The 17,905-nt window shown below is 39.5% G+C and overlaps 1 protein-coding gene across 9 annotated transcripts in view; it reads right to left on the minus strand.

Annotated features, from left to right (window-relative positions):
• Positions 1-17,905, minus strand: part of PCDH15 (protocadherin related 15) — a 608,113-nt gene that overhangs the window by 338,756 nt on the left and 251,452 nt on the right. The window contains exon 1 of one of the 9 annotated variants that reach the window (XM_035137540.2): positions 15,752-16,121. The exons of the other annotated variants lie outside the window; for them this stretch is intronic. The gene's annotated coding sequence lies outside the window, so the exon portion shown is untranslated. Of the gene's footprint in view, positions 1-15,751; positions 16,122-17,905 lie in introns of those variants that run through there. 9 annotated transcript variants of the gene reach the window in all.

Below are 17,905 nucleotides of genomic sequence, written 5' to 3' on the forward strand. Positions count from 1 at the left end.
CTCTCACCTTGGGAGGTCTTTCTTTCCCTGCCTCTCACTCAGGGTTCTTCAATCAACCAACCACTACCTACATGCGTGTAATCCTTGGACCCCAAAACCAGCCAAGAGCAGACACAAAAGAAAGAAAGAAAGAAAGAAAGAAAGAAAGAAAGAAAGAAAGAAAGAAAGAAAGAAAGAAAGAAAATTCAAAGGACTTCTGATTTCCACCTCACAGTTACATAAAGAAATTATTCCAAACACTCACTCTAGAATGACATCCATCTGCTCTATTTTCTGTGAGGCAATATTTTCCCAATCTCTCCACTCAAATGTCTCAGATTAATCCTTTTTTTTCCTTTTTCCACAAAAAGTCCAAAAGGGATTCTCTAATTATTGTTATTAAAAAATGTCAGCAATGGTTTTTCTCTAATCAAATGAATCAACTTTCTCTCCAACAACTTCAACAAACTTTCCTCCATATTAAAAAATAATGAATCTTTCCATCTTTGTCCATACAAGAGAATCTCTGCTGTGACCATATATTAAAATAATATTTCATAGTTCTTTTCTTGTTATGTATTTATTACAGTCATACCTCGGTTTAAGTATGCTTCGGTTTGAGTACTTTCAGTTTAAGTACTCTGCGGACCGTCTGGAACGGATTAATCCACTTTCCATTACTTTCAATGGGAAAGTTTGCTTCAGGTTAAGTACGCTTCAGGTTAAGTACAGACTTCCGGAACCAATTGTGTACTTAAACTGAGGTACCACTGTAATTTGTATCCAGTTCCATTCTTCCACCCCCATTTCCTGTTGTATTTGCCATTGTTTTCCAACCTGATTTTAAGAAATAGCCCTTACATTTATGCTTCTTCCATGAAAAGCACCAAAGGTTTGATAGCTTTTTCTTCTGAATTCACTCCAAGTTGTACACAGAGTCCTTTCTCTCTCAGCACTACCTCTGCCAGCTCAGGATGTAGTTAGTTTAAATGAGGTATAGTTAGTTTAAATGAGCTTGCTACAGTTTGAAGTTGGTTGGTCATAGTGAATATTTACCACAGTTTGGATAATATGGCAAACTGGCAAATCAAACCATTGTGCTTAAACTGGAGAAGGGGAGGGAGGGAGGGGAGCTTGTAAATCAGGGAGGGGGACTAGGTTTGTTTATGCCTCACTAAACCATAGTTTAGTATGGCGTCCAAACACAGCCAGTGTTATAACAATTTTGATTTTTTTTTCTAGTGATGAACCATTTAACACATAAATTTCCATATACAGTGGAACCTTGGTTTATGAACACCTCTGTTTACGGACGCCGCGGACCCATCTGGAACGGATTAATTCACTTTCCATTACTTTCAATGGGAAAGTTCGCTTCAGTTTATGAACGCTTCAGTTTATGAACAGACTTCTGGAACCAATTACACCCATGCTTCAGTTAAGTACGCTTCAGGTTGAGTACTCCACGGACCCGTCTGGAACGGATTAATCCACTTTCCATTACTTTCAATGGGAAAGTTCGCTTCAGTTTATGAATGCTTCAGTTTAAGTATTCTGCGGACCCATCTGGAATAGATTAATCCACTTTCCATTACTTTCAATGGGAAAGTTCACTTCAGTTTATGAACGCTTCAGTTTATGAACAGACTTCCGGAACCAATTGTCTTCATAAACCGAGGTACCACTGTATATGAATTAAAAAACCTAGAATAAAACATGAAAAATTGCAGCAGATTAAAAGTTACTTATACAGAGCCGAAACAAATTATTGACATTACCTAAGGCATTATTGACTTTAGGCCAACAAAGGAAGACCAACATACACACATATTTTCCCAGGGAAGGTATTCCAAAAATGAGGGTCACCACAGACAATATCCTTAATGTATTTTAAATTTTTGTTGGAAGCCGCCCAGAGTGGCTGGGGAAACCCAGCCGGATGGGTGAGGTACAAATAATAAAATTATTATTATTATTATTATTATTATTATTATTATTATTATTAATCTAACAACTGTCACTGGCAGACCAGTGATCTACCCTCCAGTGCCAATCTCAAAGGCTGGGTGGGTTTACATGGGTGTACTGTAGACAGTCAGATAATCTGGCTGCAAAACACATAGTACTACAAAGGTCATTACTAGCACGATGAATTGACTTTGGGAGGAGGGGAAAACCAGCACCAGCACATGGAACTAGCCAGGAAGGAGTGCAGTAGCCAGCTGTAGTATTAGCTCTTGGTTTTAATCTGACTGGTGCAAGAACTTCCATAGGGTCTGTTTGGAAATTCCTTGTCACAACCCCAGTGCAAGTGCCAACATTTGCATATCTTCCTACCCTCTGGGGACTCAGAAACAGGCAACTTCCCCATTCAAAGAATTAAGCATGTGCACAAATGCTTGTGGACAAATTTTATGTTCATGTATTTCAATTACCTGTAGATAAAACAGAAACTAGGTTTTGTTTACCCTTTAAATAACTGTCTTGTCAGTTGGTCACTGCCTTGTTAATTGGTTTCAGGTAATTGTCACTTTCTGCTCAGTTTGCATTTCATTTCCCTCTGACCTCACTCCTCTACATCCCCCCTGAGTGCACATGCTTGTCATTTAGGATTAGAATTCATGCCTTTTATGCAGTGGATTGTGGTCCACAAAAGCTGGTGCCTTCAGCATGCTGCAAAGGCTCTTTGTTGTGCTTCCTACAAGAGAGAAACATGACGGCACTTCTGGAAAATGTCTTTCCTCGTCTCACAAATTCATCCTGAACAAACTGGGAGTGTACACAACACACATAAACAAAGTCTCACCTTCAAAGTTCAGGTTGACAAAGTGAGTGTCTTAATATTCTCATTAGATCAACAAACACACACAGGGAACAACTGTATAACCACTCATCATATACCATTCTACAACTCCAGTGACTCAAAAGCAAATACATTCTTATATTTATCTCAATTAATGTTAACTTCTTATGATGGATTACAGCTTGTTGACTTCCTATTGCCTGCTCAAAAACAATTCTAAATGCACCACAATAAGAGGGATAGAAACAAGGTTGTAACCACAGTGCAAGGCAGAGACGGAGAAAGGGACAGGCAGAGAAACAGATTTCCAAAGAGACGACAATTCTGATCAAATATTTCCATGTCCTAATCCAATTAAGCTCCTTCCAGAGATCTGGACTGCTGGGTAGCTCTTTGCCCACTGGATTGTGTCCAGCTGTGAATTCAGAAGCTTGTTTGTGATTTCTCAAAAGTAGAACCACAGTCAGAAGCTTGAGTGTAGGAGTAGCTGCAGACAGCAGATGGGATAAATATATTTGTCCAATATCATGAAGAGCAGAGTCTCTTCTCAAACATCTCCATAATCTATTCTATTCAGTCACCAAAGTTTCTTAGAGGGCTGGCAGCAGCATCCAGCACCCTCATCCAGCTGCCAAAGACCACACGTTCAGGCAGGGCCCACCAGTGCTGCTGTTTGGCTCTCCCACCCGCTTGGTCTCTTGGCTGTGGGATTATGGTGGCAGCAGCTAAGAAGTCACTCATCATTTTGATTTTTTTCACAATGCCCCAGAACATCCGGAAATTCTAGAGCGCTGCAGGGAAATTACAGGGGGGGGTGGCAAGCAGCCAGGAAGCCTGGTGGGTAAACATCTGTATGGAACCTAACCACAGGGCACTTTCATGGGTGGTCTTCTAAACCAGCCTTAATTTATCATGATGGTTGTTATTGGAACCGAGAGTGGAAATGTCCTGAAAATGGAAATGTACCTGCCTTCTCACCTAGGAACCATGATGAAAGTGCATTATATTATCTTTTGTGTTCTTTCACAATGAAACACAATAATTATTCTGTCCTCCTAAAAATACTGAGTTCTGTAATTAATGAGCAATTGATTCAAGACAGATTTGGAGAAGAAACCATGGTTCTTCAGGGCGAAAAAGAAGAGGCAGTTCTGCCCAATAAACTATAAAAACAAGCAAGCCAAATAAACTCAGAGTACTATGAGATCAAAGAGCTCTTTTCTTGCTCCTCTTGTGTAGCTTCAGCTGGATGTGCCAATGAATAACAAATCTGTGATCTTTGAAATGCCACAAACTCAAAATAAATTACTTTTTTTCCCAGGAATATCTGAAACAGTCTTTGGTTTTTAAGCTTTCTGTAACAGTCAAAAGTTTTTTCTTTAAAATCCAAGTGTCACTCAGCCATGCTAACCTTGATCTAATCTAAGCTTCCCCACTTCTACTGCTTGAAAAGCAAGATTGAGCCAGACCTTTGAACCTCAGTAGAATCGGTCAGCCTAACTCTAATAGCCGCATCAAGTCAAAGAGGATAAAGAAGAATGGATGCATTCAATGTATCATTGAAAGGGAGGACAGGAGTTTCAACCACATTCATACAGAAAATGGTTAAAATGTTGTAAATGAACAGAGGCAGCAACTTATCCTTACTAGTCATTTCTCCACACACATCTCTGACCATCAGTGAAAGGTTTTTTTGACACAAGGGCTTACAAATTAGAAAGAAAAGAGACAGATTAGTTAACATTCCCAAGATGGGGGGGGCGAGACTCCCCCAAAAAAATCCAGGTACAGTACTGTATTTTCCCAATGCTTGGAAAATCACTGTTGCCCTTTTGCTTCTTCCTAACAGGTGGGCCTACCAACCAAGGAAGAAGCCCATCTGAGGCTGTCCTCGAGTGAGCTGTGTTTTGACTAACCCCTTATAAATTGAACAGTTGCACAATCTTCCAAATATCTTTTTTTCCTGATCACTGTGGCCTGTTTAGCTTTCATATGTGTGTTTAAGGGCAGGAGAGAATATATTAATTGCAACATAATGTGCCAGTGACTCATGCTATACATAAACTTAATGTATTAAGAGACTTAATTAACACAAGGAAAATGCTATTTACATTGCGGTATTATTCATTCCATATAGAATTTCAAGACCTGGGATTTAGGCAGCTTCATGAAACGACAACAGATTGCTATCTTATTTACATTGATTGTATTTCTACTCCCAGGGAGAAGCGCTCGTGGGAGTTTCTGTCTGCAGTTGGCCAGTTTTGTGTACAGGGCACTTTGACTGGAGTGGTGGTGGACACCATTTTCTCTTCTGCCTCAAGCACCAAAAAATATGTCAACAGTCATGTAAATCAAGTAAACACTGAGTTACAGCCTTTTATTTCATTGAATTTAATATATAGTTCTATTTATTTTATTTTATTTTATTTTATTTTATTTTAACACCACCTTTCCACTGGATGTTGTCCAAGGCAGCTAACAGTGATCAATACAAAACAATAACCAACATCATAAAAATAAAGCACATAAGACACATCCAATAAAATACCGGTCAATTAAAATAGATTACTACACTCACTGTGGCAATAAAACAAGTCACCTGGAAGGCCAAACACCTGTCTCAGTAACATAGGAAGTTGTCTTCTACCTAAACACACCGTAGGTCCATCAGGCTCAGTACTGTCTACATTGACTCAGAGTGGGTCTCCAAGGCATCAGGTGGGAATCTCTCCCAGCCCTGCCTGGAGATGCCAGGGATTGAACATGGAACATTCTGCATACAGGGCAGGTGTTCTGTTGTCAACAAAAGGTCACCAGAAAAGGGGCAAATCAAGCTTCCCCTGGCAAGGAGTTCCAGATCTCCAGATCCCATCAAATGTTCCTTTGATGTTTGTTGGACACAACAAAGACCCTCTCCCACAGACATAAAAGCCCAGGCAGACTTGTATGGAAGGCGGCTATATTTTAGGTAGTCCGGCCCCAAGATGTTTAGGGCTTTATAGGCCATAACCAGGGCCATGATGCTCCTCAAAGGGGGTATGGAAACTTCACTGGCTCAGAATTCTGCAGCCAGACTGCTAACCAGGGTATAGCTATGAGAAAGCACGTCCATGTGCTGTACAAACTTTTGATGTACAAAATGCAGCCTTTTGTAGAGCATGTTACAGTAGCTGAAATGAGATGCAACTAAAGCCCACTATGTGTTTCTCCCATGAAAAGGGAAAGTGAATAAAGACCATACTCTCAGCCCTGTTCTTCTGTCATATGGAAGATATGGGACAGAGGCACCTGGAGAGGTTGGTGAAGAAGGCAACAGAGACCCCTGATGAAAAGGCTGGTGGAGGAAGGAGAGAGAACGTTGAAGAATGCCCTCCCTTCTCCCTACGGAGAAAAGGAGTAGAAGTGGGAAGGAGCAGTGAATATGCATGACTATGTACGTAGGATGTGGGTATGTGTTTAAATTAAAATACTTCGAGGGTTTGTCTGCCTGCCTGTCTCACCCTGTCCAAACAGCGCTAGGAACAACACCTCCACGCAGTGCCAGTCTCACCCACAGCGGCAGCTCAAAAGTGCTGCCTGGCTTCCTTCCAGCTAATCAGACACCAGTAGCAGCCGGCAGGTTGGCAGATGACCAGAGTGGCAGTGATGGTATGCCATGCAGGGGATTGTTGTCCTCACATTTCCCTCCATATACCATGTACATGTACAGAAGAATCGCAAATCCATTTGAAGAGCACCACCTCTCATAGAATGACATCAAGTGAGCTGTTTAAATGCTCACAGTGGACTTTAAAACTTGCGAGGGAAGGACAAAAACTGCCACTAATAAGGAGAAGCTTGGCTTAAAGCAAGTGACTACTGAGCACAATCATTTTTAAAATAATCTTGCCACAAGTAAGCCATACAAGTCACAGTGGAGTAGGTTTTTATAAATGCGAAAAGTACAACCTCCCCGTTGTGAAGATGATGAGATCAGACTTTAGGGAGAAAATCCAATTAAAACCCAATAGATTAATGTCTATGACATATGGTGTGTGTGTGCCTGTGTGTATGACTATCAGTAGCCTTTCAGTAATATAGTGGTGCAGAAAGGGTTAAGCATATCATACCTTGCCTCTTCTCTCCTCCAAACTGCCTCTCTCCATCATTCATCACTTTACAGTGGTGAAATGGTGGCAGGGATTCCCAGACTTATGTTTGCTATACATTGGCTTCTTTGTATAGGGAAATGTAGGACCAGAATGTGTAAGGCGGGAAATGGATGCCCATTTCCTTCTAGTTCAATATGTGGAAATCAGTGTAGGTATCGATTTCTGAGTGTATTTCCCAGTATAAACTTAACAGGCCCTAACCAATGGGTAAGCTGAAGCTACTATGCTTCTTTTTCAGCCTTTAGATGGTTTTGTCTCTTTGATTAGATGCCATTCATCCAATTAGTAAGTGAATAAAAGTGTTTAACTTAGAAGGCCACTAAGAATAATCTTAGTAAGTGCAACAGCTAGCTGACTGTCTGAATAAAAGCCCCAAAGGGGATTATAATCTTCAGCACTTCTTCAACTTCAAAAGATACTAAAAATAAATAAATGTGTTATTAGCAAAGTCTACTAAAAGCTAAAACAATAGGTCACTAAGTAAATGTAAATATAAGTGAGCATTCAAATTCAATACAGGACTGATTTGTGTAATTTCATCTGATCAACACCATGTGACTTACACTTTGTTCCCCTTTTTTACAATCTTCATGAGACAAAATATGTGGGGGTTATTTAACATCACAAACTCAAGAACAAAGAACACTGTAAAAACCCAGCACATCCCACCCTTTAAGTCTTAAAATAAAATCACAGGCTTTCAGGGGAGGAATATGGTGGACTGAATGTCTTTTGTCATCAGGCTGCTGATGGAGATAATGATGTGGAGACTGATGACACCCAGGCAGAAATCTTGGCCAGGCATAGGCAAACTCAGCCCTGCAGATGTTTTGCGACCACAACTCCCACCATCCCTGACCACCGGTCCTGTTAGCTAGGGTTGATGGGAGTTGTAATCCCCAAACACTTGGAGGGCCGAGTTTGCCTATGCCTGATATTGGCTATCGAAATCACTCTAGAGATAAGAGTGAACAGAGAATTAACCTCTGATGCTCTGAGAAAGCCATTTTCTACATCAGAAGACTGAGAAGCTGATGTGGGTGAATGACACATGAGCAGAAGCATCAACATTTTGCCCAAAAGCCATGTAAGAGCCCTGATGGGAGTTCTGAGTGCTAATAATTTAGATTTTCTTCATTTATTTTCTCAATGAAAGCGTTGCTTGGAAATCAAAAGTAACTTTGCCACTTCATTTTTCCTCCATGGGAAAGGAATGTGATTTGAAAAGAGAATGATGAGAAGATCTTAAGGTGGAGATGGGAGATAAAATGAGACTGAATTGTGAATAAGATAAAGAGCATTTAAAAAGACAAGTATATTGCTGGGCATTCCAGTGACTGTTGGCACCCTTCGGCAAATGTTTGATGAGCAAATAAAACTGATTAGATCTAAGATTGATGAAATGGAGAAACGGAAAGTGGAATCAAAGAGGATGCAGAGACTTCGGAGAATAATATAGATAAATGATTGCCAGAATAGGAGGGTGAAAAGGTTGAGCTAATAACGATAATTAGAGAACCCCTTTTGGACTGAAAAGAAAAATGAATTAATCTGAAACATTCGGGTTGCAAGATTGGTGAAATATTGCCTAACGGAAAGTAGATCATCTGGAATGTCATTCTACAGTAAATGTTTAGAATTATTTCTCTATGTAACTAACAGACGGATATTCTGCTTTTTTTCTATATATCTGTTGTCTTCCTTTGAGTCCTCTGCTCTGGTCCATTTTGGGGTCCAAGGATTACAAACACATGAAGGTGGTTGATAGTGGGTGGAAGGACCTTGAGTGAGACACAGGGAAGGAAAGACCTCCCAGGGTGAGAGACAGGGAGAAGAAAGGAAAGGTCCCAGGTGAGAGCTGGGAGGGTCCACCACCTTCTATGTGAGACAAGAGTTAAGAGCTACCTTTGAGAGAGGAATCTGTATTTTTTCTTTCTCTGTTTTTGTGTTTTATTTAGATTAGATTTTGTTATCTTATGAAAAAGCTTGAATTTTTTAAAGTCATAAAATAATATTGCAGTTAATTTACCCATGTATTATTTACAAAACCTTTCCTAAGAGTGGATTTACCTTTTCTACTACCAACCCCAAGATTTCTTTTCCTGGCAATTTCAGCCACTTCAGAGTACAACATGTGGACTATGTGAGTGCATATCATTTTGCACTTAATTTGAAACTCATCTGTTCGTATTTCAAGGAGATATTATTCTGTAGCCATTAACATACTTATATCAGTTGTTATCATAAATGTTTTTTGTTAAAAAAATACACAGGAAATAAACCAATGAAAAACAAATGTATCAGATCTTGATGCTTTTATCATTATTCCAGGCATCTTTAGTGAGGGTTATGTTTTTCTTCCATTGAGCTCTTAGTTGATATGATCTCATCAAGTTTTGACTGTAATAGCAAATAATTATATGGCTAAAAATGTAACACCCCACACTAGAACAGCAAATGTGAAATGTAAAGTAAGTAATAGACTTGCATCCTGAATGTTAAAATAAAATTAAAGGAGATTCTTCTCAGACAAACAAATTGTGCTTCCATACGGAGTCAGTGATCCAGAATCAGAGAAGTGTCACTCTGGCTCCTTTCTAAAACAACAGGGAAAGCATTCATTAGGAGGACTTGCTATTAGAATGATGCACTTCATTAAGTACATGGCTGTCTTCCTTTACACAGGAAGCTGTTATTAATTCTACTGGCCATGCTCAAGCTTTCCTTTCACTGAATACAGAAATGAAAGAAACTTCTAAATAATAGAAATCACACATCTCTCAGCAATGGAACATTCATATCCAGTGGGAAGTCACTTCTAATTGACAGTTCAATTCTGAGTATGTTTCTTTCATCCTGAGCAAACACTATTCTGCCTAACCCTACTCACCACCTTAACTTAAAAGATAATCCTTTCAACAACTCAAAAGACTGCCAGAAGGATTCGTTCAGAAGACAAGAAGCAAATTAATTTTAGAATGTACTAGAGTGGCAACTTATAGGATGTATTTTTCATCCCATGAAGGAAGAACATGGAAGCCATAATGTTCAAATGAACTGCAGTCATCAGCAAAAGACCATTGCAGTGCGTTTCCCATTGAATTTATCTCTAGGTGGCTTTTCTTACTATATTTGCTGAATGATTATGTTTCCTACATGATACATTGGTGTTAGTGAAGAAAATGGAACTCAGGTAAATGCAGTTTCAATAACAAACAGAGTATACAACAAAGGGTTTATATACTACTGAGGTCAAGTCATACAACTTCTTTAATTGTGGGTAGCCATATAAAAGGTCTGTGCATGCTGCCCTTTTCAACACTGGATGGCAACATCCAGACAGAATTTGGGTTTTGGGTTGTCACTATAAAGGACCCCTGACAGTTAAGTCCAGTTGTGAATGACTCTGGAGTTGCGGCGCTCATCTCACTTTACTGGCCGAGGGAGCCGGCATTTATCCACAGACAGTTTTTCCGAGTCATGTGGGCAGCATGACTAAGCCGCTTCTGGCGAACTTAGAGCAGCACACAGAAACGTTGTTTACCTTCCTGCCAGAGCAGTACCCATTTATCCACTTGCACTTTGATGTGCTTTTGAACTGCTAGGTGGGCAGGAGCTGAGACCGAGTAACGGAGCTCACCCCGTCGTGCGCGATGATTTGAACTGCCGACCTTAAGATCAGCAAGCCCTAGGCTCTGTGGTTTAGACCACAGTGCCACCCGCAAATGCTCAAAAGCACCATTCAATGTGCCATGCGTAATAATAATAATAATAATCTTCCACTAACCACCAAACACATACAAATAACTCACAATGAAGCTGCTTGAAGCCCTCCTAAGCATCACAGGCTAAAGCCCTCTTATAAATGCAAGTATGCCATTCATTGTGGACTGCTTACATTCACACTATCTTATTTATTTGTGTAGTCTTTTCAATCCTGGCCTTCCACCAAGGAGCTGAGAGTGCCATACATAGTTCTTCCCTGCTCTTAAAACAACTATGTGATGTAGAGCTAGGTTGACAGACAGTGACTAGTGCAAGATCAGCTAGTGAGCTTCATTATAGAGTAGGGATTTGAAAGCAGCTCTCCTTAACCTGGCACTGGCTCTACCGCTAAATGCAACTTCAGCAGGTCAAACTTCTTGGACCTCTGTACTAGCAAAGGGTGCTCCATTCATTTCAAAGTCAGGGAATCTGGTGAGGAGGGCAGTCTGTGCTTGTGCTGAGCATTATGTGAACACCGAACAGGGCTCTGGATTGTGGCCAAGGGATCATTTGCCCACAGAAGGTTAAGATAATTAAAAAGACCATTATCTTGTGCAATCAGTAGCCAAGATTAACAATATACAAGTTACGAACTGGAGTAAACTTCAAATAGGGAACAATTTATTTCTGAAGTTACTAAACACAACCACAATGCAAATGGATAATAAAATAATTAGATCAGCCAAGCTAGTAAAGTTGTTACAGCACTGGCTAAATGATTTATGTTAATTTAAAACCCGCTGGAACAATCATATACTTGAATAACTATGAACAGATGGAAATCGATAAATGATACTGCCTGTAGACACCAAGGCATTAGTTTTCTCTAGATAATATTATTAGATAATGAGGTCTTTTAAAAGCAAATGTTCATACATCAAGTTATTTTAAGATTAAAGTTTAGTTTTATAGAATTTTGACACATGAAGAATTTCTACAGCTTGCTAAACACAATAAACCAATTCACAGTGGAGTTTTTGTAACTTTTAAAGAGCCAGTTCATATATTAACTTCACTACTCTGTTGCACATTAAGTTGTGCTACTTAGCTGAGCAGTGTAAGAATCTTACAATTCAACTTCCTCAAAAAAGATTTCTCAGTAAGGAGCACTCTGGGCACACAGAAGTACAGTAGATAGGTTCCTTTGTCTGATATTACACAACACTTGCAAGTAGATCCACTCATTGAGAAGATAAATGTATAAAAAGGTTAGCAACATTTAACACATGAATCGACTCCTCAGAGGGGAATTACTGCAAACTTCCTGAAATTTTCAGCTCAAAGGATCATTGTGTAGCAGAATTCACATCACAGTGAAAATCTATTTTTAGGATTCTCAAAGTCTGGATTTTATTGTGGAACTAGCATTGCTCATGCATTGAAGATTTTTAAAAAATATATAGTGTCCACACAACCTCACCTTATCAAAATGTCAGCCTACACTTTGAAAAAAAAGAACATATAATTGCTGCAGAAAATTCCATAAGTAAAAACAATCCATTATACATCTGCAGTCACTAGCAAATATGAAAGCTTGCTAGCATGCTGCCATTTTTGTTGACAATTTGTAACATGTATGGTGAAATTTCAGTTGTGGCCTCTAATGCAGGCATCCCCAAACTGCGGCCCTCCAGATGTTTTGGCCTACAACTCCCATGATCCCTAGCTAACAGGACCAGTGGTCAGGGATGATGGGAATTGTAGTCCAAAACATCTGGAGGGCTGAAGTTTGGGGATGCCTGCCCTAATGTCACACCCTGAATTCCCTTTTTGCAGTACCTGAGTACAACATAGCCATTTTATTTCTCGCAGTCCAAATCAGATGAGCATCCTGATTTTCATCAATTGCCACATGCTGAAATTTCAACAAGCAAGTTAGGAGCAGCTGTTCTCTTCAGACCTTCACACCATACATGTAGAGATTGCTTGGGAAACTAATCACAGTATATACACTGGGTTAATAATTATGGAAAAGCATTTCCAATTTTTTTAATGCCCCAAAGCATTTCCATTTTTTATATGCTTTGGATAGTTGCCCTTAAAATTTTGTGGTATTTAAATCCTAACAATGGAAAGGAAGTATAGAAAGTCCCCTCCCCACACAGCCTGCCTTATTTTTTTTTTAAAAAAAGCAAGCCCTGGGGGGTATGCCTTGAACTAGTTCATAGTACATAAGTTTCTCGTCCTTGGCTAATCTCTGAACTTATATTTGCCCCTGGAGGAACAGAAGAGTCATGGAAGTTCCTACCATTTGAACAGGATGATACAAGGGGATTACTTAAAAATGCAACCTAACTTCTGTATAGTGAACTTGATTTCCACAGGGAGGCATAATGTATCCTGACTTTTGATCAGAATTTGGATGGCAAGAAGAAACTAGCACAAAACGAACACAAGAATGCACCAAAGCAAATGCATTCTTCACCACCCCTTCATTGTTATGCATTGATACAGCATTGGCAGAAATAATTCAGTGAAGTGTGAATATCTTATTTTAGCAATACAGGATGTGAGGTCTCATCTTGCATGGTGGAGACCTCAATTCCAGTGTTGCTCTCCTTTTTCTACTTGAAATCACAAGATCCCTTCACAAGGGTTAGAAAGCAAAGAGCATTCATGGAAAATAATTTTCTCACAGTATCTTGGTAGTGAAACTGGAGTATAGGACACAAGAAAGACAGATTTGGGAAGCAGAAGGATAATTGGAGCAGATTGTGATAACTTTTAGTTATAGGTTTTTAAATAATTATAATGAAGTTTTAGTTGCAAAAACCATTGGTTGAAAAGTGGGATACAAATGTAATAATGCATTAAACACTTAAATTTAAACTGGATCAAAGTTTAGTGTAATATGTTGAGGATATAAATGTGCAGTGAAATGATTAGAAAAATAATGTTTCGCTGAGTTTGAATCTGTTTTGTTATAGAAGTGGAAGGAGTGAGAGCTAGGTTAAAGTGTATACACTAGCCTTTGTTATAGGATCTTGAGAATGTGTCTTTAAATATTGTAAGGTGATTCTAATCTATTGGTGATTTGGGTTACAGAATCAAGAGGTAGCATTTATCCACGATTAGTTAATTGTGAATAAAAACTGCTAATTCTGCAACCGCAACTGCCTCTTTAGGCACAGGTGGGCAAATTAGGTCTAGGATAGCTTGAATCTGTATTATGATACTGCAGAAAGTGTGAAATCATAAATGCATTGGACTACTGGTAACATACTAAACTTTAAGTACTCACACATATTCCTTCCTAAACTATGGATACATTTGTTTCACAATTAAATTGTTTCTAAGCTACCACAGGAATCTTTGTAACTTTTGCTGCAGCAAACTAACATGGCTATCCATCTGAGTTTGCTCCTAAACTCTTCTCACATTGTAGGATCTGCTCACCTGTTGGCACTTGGCTCTAACACTTCTAACTGACAGATCAAGATATCCTTTATTGTATAGTTCACAAATTTATTGCTTTATCCTGACTACTAATTCAGCACTGAACACTACCTAATATTTTCAACAAACATACCAGAGATACACATGGGTAAATCAATAATCCAATATAAAAAACACTTTTCAAAGATTATTAAGAACTTCAGTGCCACTATTTTTACAGGCGACTGCTCCCCTGGCAAAGCTATTGCACCTGAGCTAAGATGACATGAGATGACAATGCAATTATTCCAACCAGTGATTTAAGACAAGTATATAACTATAAAGCACAGAGGAAATTCCAGAGTTTGCCACAGCCTGCACGCTTACCATTCAAGGATAACTGGTGAGGCAAAGTGATTGAAACTAACATTCCAGCCTAAGCACATCACTGCATCAGCAAAAAGAGAGGTGCTTTGTCTTTAAGCCTAACAGTATGCTGTCTAAACTGCACTCTTATTTCATAGGGCTCTGACTCCAACCTAGGTAGATTATATTGCTGAAACAAGAGTAACACCACAACCGGATAGAAGCATCAAATAACATTTTATCAGCTATTAGACAACCCTTTCAAACATAAGGGAGAGAGATCCCATAATAGGACCTGAGTAACTAAAAGTAATATAGACAGTTGGGGTTTTCCCCTATAACAGTTAAGCTAGCCACAGCACAGTTAATGTTGAAAATGCATCCTAGTGTGTAAATTAATTGTTCTTTTGTTATCAGAAGAAGCATCAACTTCACCTCCTGCCAAATTCGCCTACCAGCTCTAACAATTAGCTGTCTGTGAGAATCAGAAAAGTATGGGCACAGACTTAAACTTGCAAGATCTTATAAGAATGAAACAATTAGTCGAGTGTTATATCTTTTAATAATAACAAACAAAAATAGCAACAGTGATTGTCAGAATAATGTGGATATCTGTTAAGCACACTGAATTTCACACCATAGCTGGACACGTTTTTGTGTGTATATAAAGTAAAACTGTGCACATGTTTAGGAAATTGTATGCTGATGTTCCACAAGTAAAACATACTAACTCTGCAAATAAGTTACTACTTCAGCTATTTTGTATTCATGCAAAGGGCTTATTGTTGCAATGAATAAACCAACCTCATATATTTTCTCTGAACAGCTTTCCAATTAACTTAATATATGGATCAAATGGTGCCTCATTAGACAACAAGTAAAATGCAGCCCCTTCTTTCTGGATAACAGCCCTCTCAACTATTTTCATCAGACAAAAAAACAAAACACAGAACAGTCAAATCCATAATTAAGGTAACTTGCTTTCAACACCACACTAGAGAATTGCAAGCATATACTGGCTTACACTGCAATTGTGAACAGACAAGAATTTTAAGAAGCAAAACACAACAAGTAAAAGCAGGCATGCTACAGAAGTTAATATGCAGAAGACAGTTTCTAGGGTGAGAGAAGCTACTGAACATCTAAAATAAATGGTTAGTAGTACCACTTCATTACTGCCGGCTTACAGCTATAAACCTCAAAGCAGATGATTCATAAGCTAGATACATTACTTTGCTCTTTTAGAGAATCTCCAATCTTCAGGTAGTTTACCATCAATGCCAGTTTAAAGTGGGGGAAAACAACTTACTGAATAGCTGAAAGTTTCATGCTTAGCCAACGCTGGGTTATGCATTAAGTTTTTTTCCTGCTAAGCCTGTTTACAGTGAATGAGTTTTCCTTTTTCTCTTTTCAAGGTAAACAAGGTGAAGTGCAGAATCGCAGCAATCTCTTTGCATGAGAAACAGCCATCCCAATCATAGCCTGAACAACAGCGAACATTTTTTGGAAGACGAAAAAAACCTTCTCATATCAGAAAGCCACAAAAAAACATTTTCCACGTTCTGCTATGCACTCCAGCCGCTTTAGTCATCACAAGTAACTAGCCATACACTCCAAGCAGGAATTTGTGTGCCCTCTATCTGCAGCTATTAGCTCAGCACACTGATTCACTGGCATTAAAGCAATAGCAATTAGCTGTCCTGCTCTCAGCAGCTACTGGAGAGACAGACAGACAGACAGACACACACACACACACAGAGAGAGAGAGAGAGAGAGAGAGAGAGAGGGAGAGGGAGAGGGAGAGAGAGAGAGAGAGGGAGGGAGCTGAGTGGGGTAAACTATACAGTGACCACTGAGCTCTCACCAGCAATTAGTAGCAGGTGCTGCAGCCCTAAGACAAATTGATATCCCACTGATAATCAGGGCTAGCTCCTTGAATGTACTGTGTGTCCAATCAACATTTGCCAGGGGCTCTTTGTTTGCTTTTCCCACTTCATTAGTAACAAAGGAGTACAGCAGCTTACGTTCATTTACAATGTATCATTTGACCAGAAAGGAATAATCTGTTTAAAGCCTCTCAGCACTAGAGGAGTGGATACTTAAGTCCACTTTATGTTTAATCTATTAGGTAAACAAATAAAGAGGAGTAAAAGATATTGCCCTTTTTGCTTTTTCTAAACTAGCAGTGAAAATATTTTTGCCTAAAAATCTTAATTAGTAATTTTCATCAATGCATTTTATATATATGCATCCAGAATGCACATCCACTTTCAATTTAAGGAGCCTTCCTGTAATACTCTTCAGCATTGTGTGGTTAAAAGATTGTACAATGGCCAGACTAGATTACACATTCCCTAATTGCTTCCCTATGCCTATTTGAGAGAACTCACCCTGTCACAGGGATTCGAACCGCCGACCTTCTGATCAGCAAGCCCTAGGCTCAGTGGTTTAACCACAGCACCACCTGGGTCCCTTTTCCTAAACATGTACATGAATGTACAGGCACATGTCTGAAGCAGCACAGGAAGACAGGCCTGACTGACACCATTTTGACTCTCTCTGACCAGAATCACACACACATTTCCACATGACTATCAACTTGGGAGCCATAATCCTGTAAGCCAGAGGCTCTGCCAACTGGACATTTCCCCATCAATGGTGCCAGACTGCTAGCCATCTCTTTCACAATGGAAGACTCCTCCGAACAAAATATAGTGATCAACTTTTAGGAAACTGTTAATTCCTCTTTGTGTTTAGGAATTCACACCTGGGAGGGGTGAGAGGACTAGGAGAGGTGTCAAAGGTGCTCGGATTTCTACCTTGAACCCTCCCTTTTTGTGAGGTATTGATTACGTAGCTGTGATGTAGGAATGATGTATTTTGGGGGTGTTTCTTGGTGATGGGAAAACTGATAAAAGTGGAGGTTCTCTTTTGTTCTGGGTTTCTTCCTTGCTCTCCTGCATGAGGGGAAGGACCCTGTTGCAACAGCAAAAATAAAGGCTTTGCTTCTCAAAATTCTCTGGTTGGCCTCTGTTACATTCTCCGACCGATGGAGAACCCAATAAGGGAATAAGAGCAGATTTTTGCTTATTTCACAACCAAGCAGCACCCCTTTCACCTTCTGCCCAGTTATGGAGCCACTCTCCTCTCCCATTATTTAGACCTTTTCATGCCTCTGCTTTAATCTTCAACCCCATTCCCAATTTCCCCTTGGCCATGTCCATTTTCACCTTCACTCCCTTTCCGCCTCCACCTTCCTCCTTACTTTTCTCAACTCTACCTTGCGCACAGATCACCCCCATTTCCATGCCTTCTTCTCTCTCCTATTCTGCAGTCACCTCATGCTGATCTATGTTACTGTATCTTTGATATTAATGGAATCTTAGGAGCACCTTGGTTTCAAACAGCAATTTGCCTAATGCCACTTTGTCAGATCATTATTGAAGCTAAGTTTGGACAACTG

The sequence above is a fragment of the Zootoca vivipara genome, chromosome 5, assembly GCF_963506605.1.
Source record: "Zootoca vivipara chromosome 5, rZooViv1.1, whole genome shotgun sequence".
In the NCBI taxonomy this organism is placed as follows: Eukaryota; Metazoa; Chordata; class Lepidosauria; order Squamata; family Lacertidae; genus Zootoca; species Zootoca vivipara.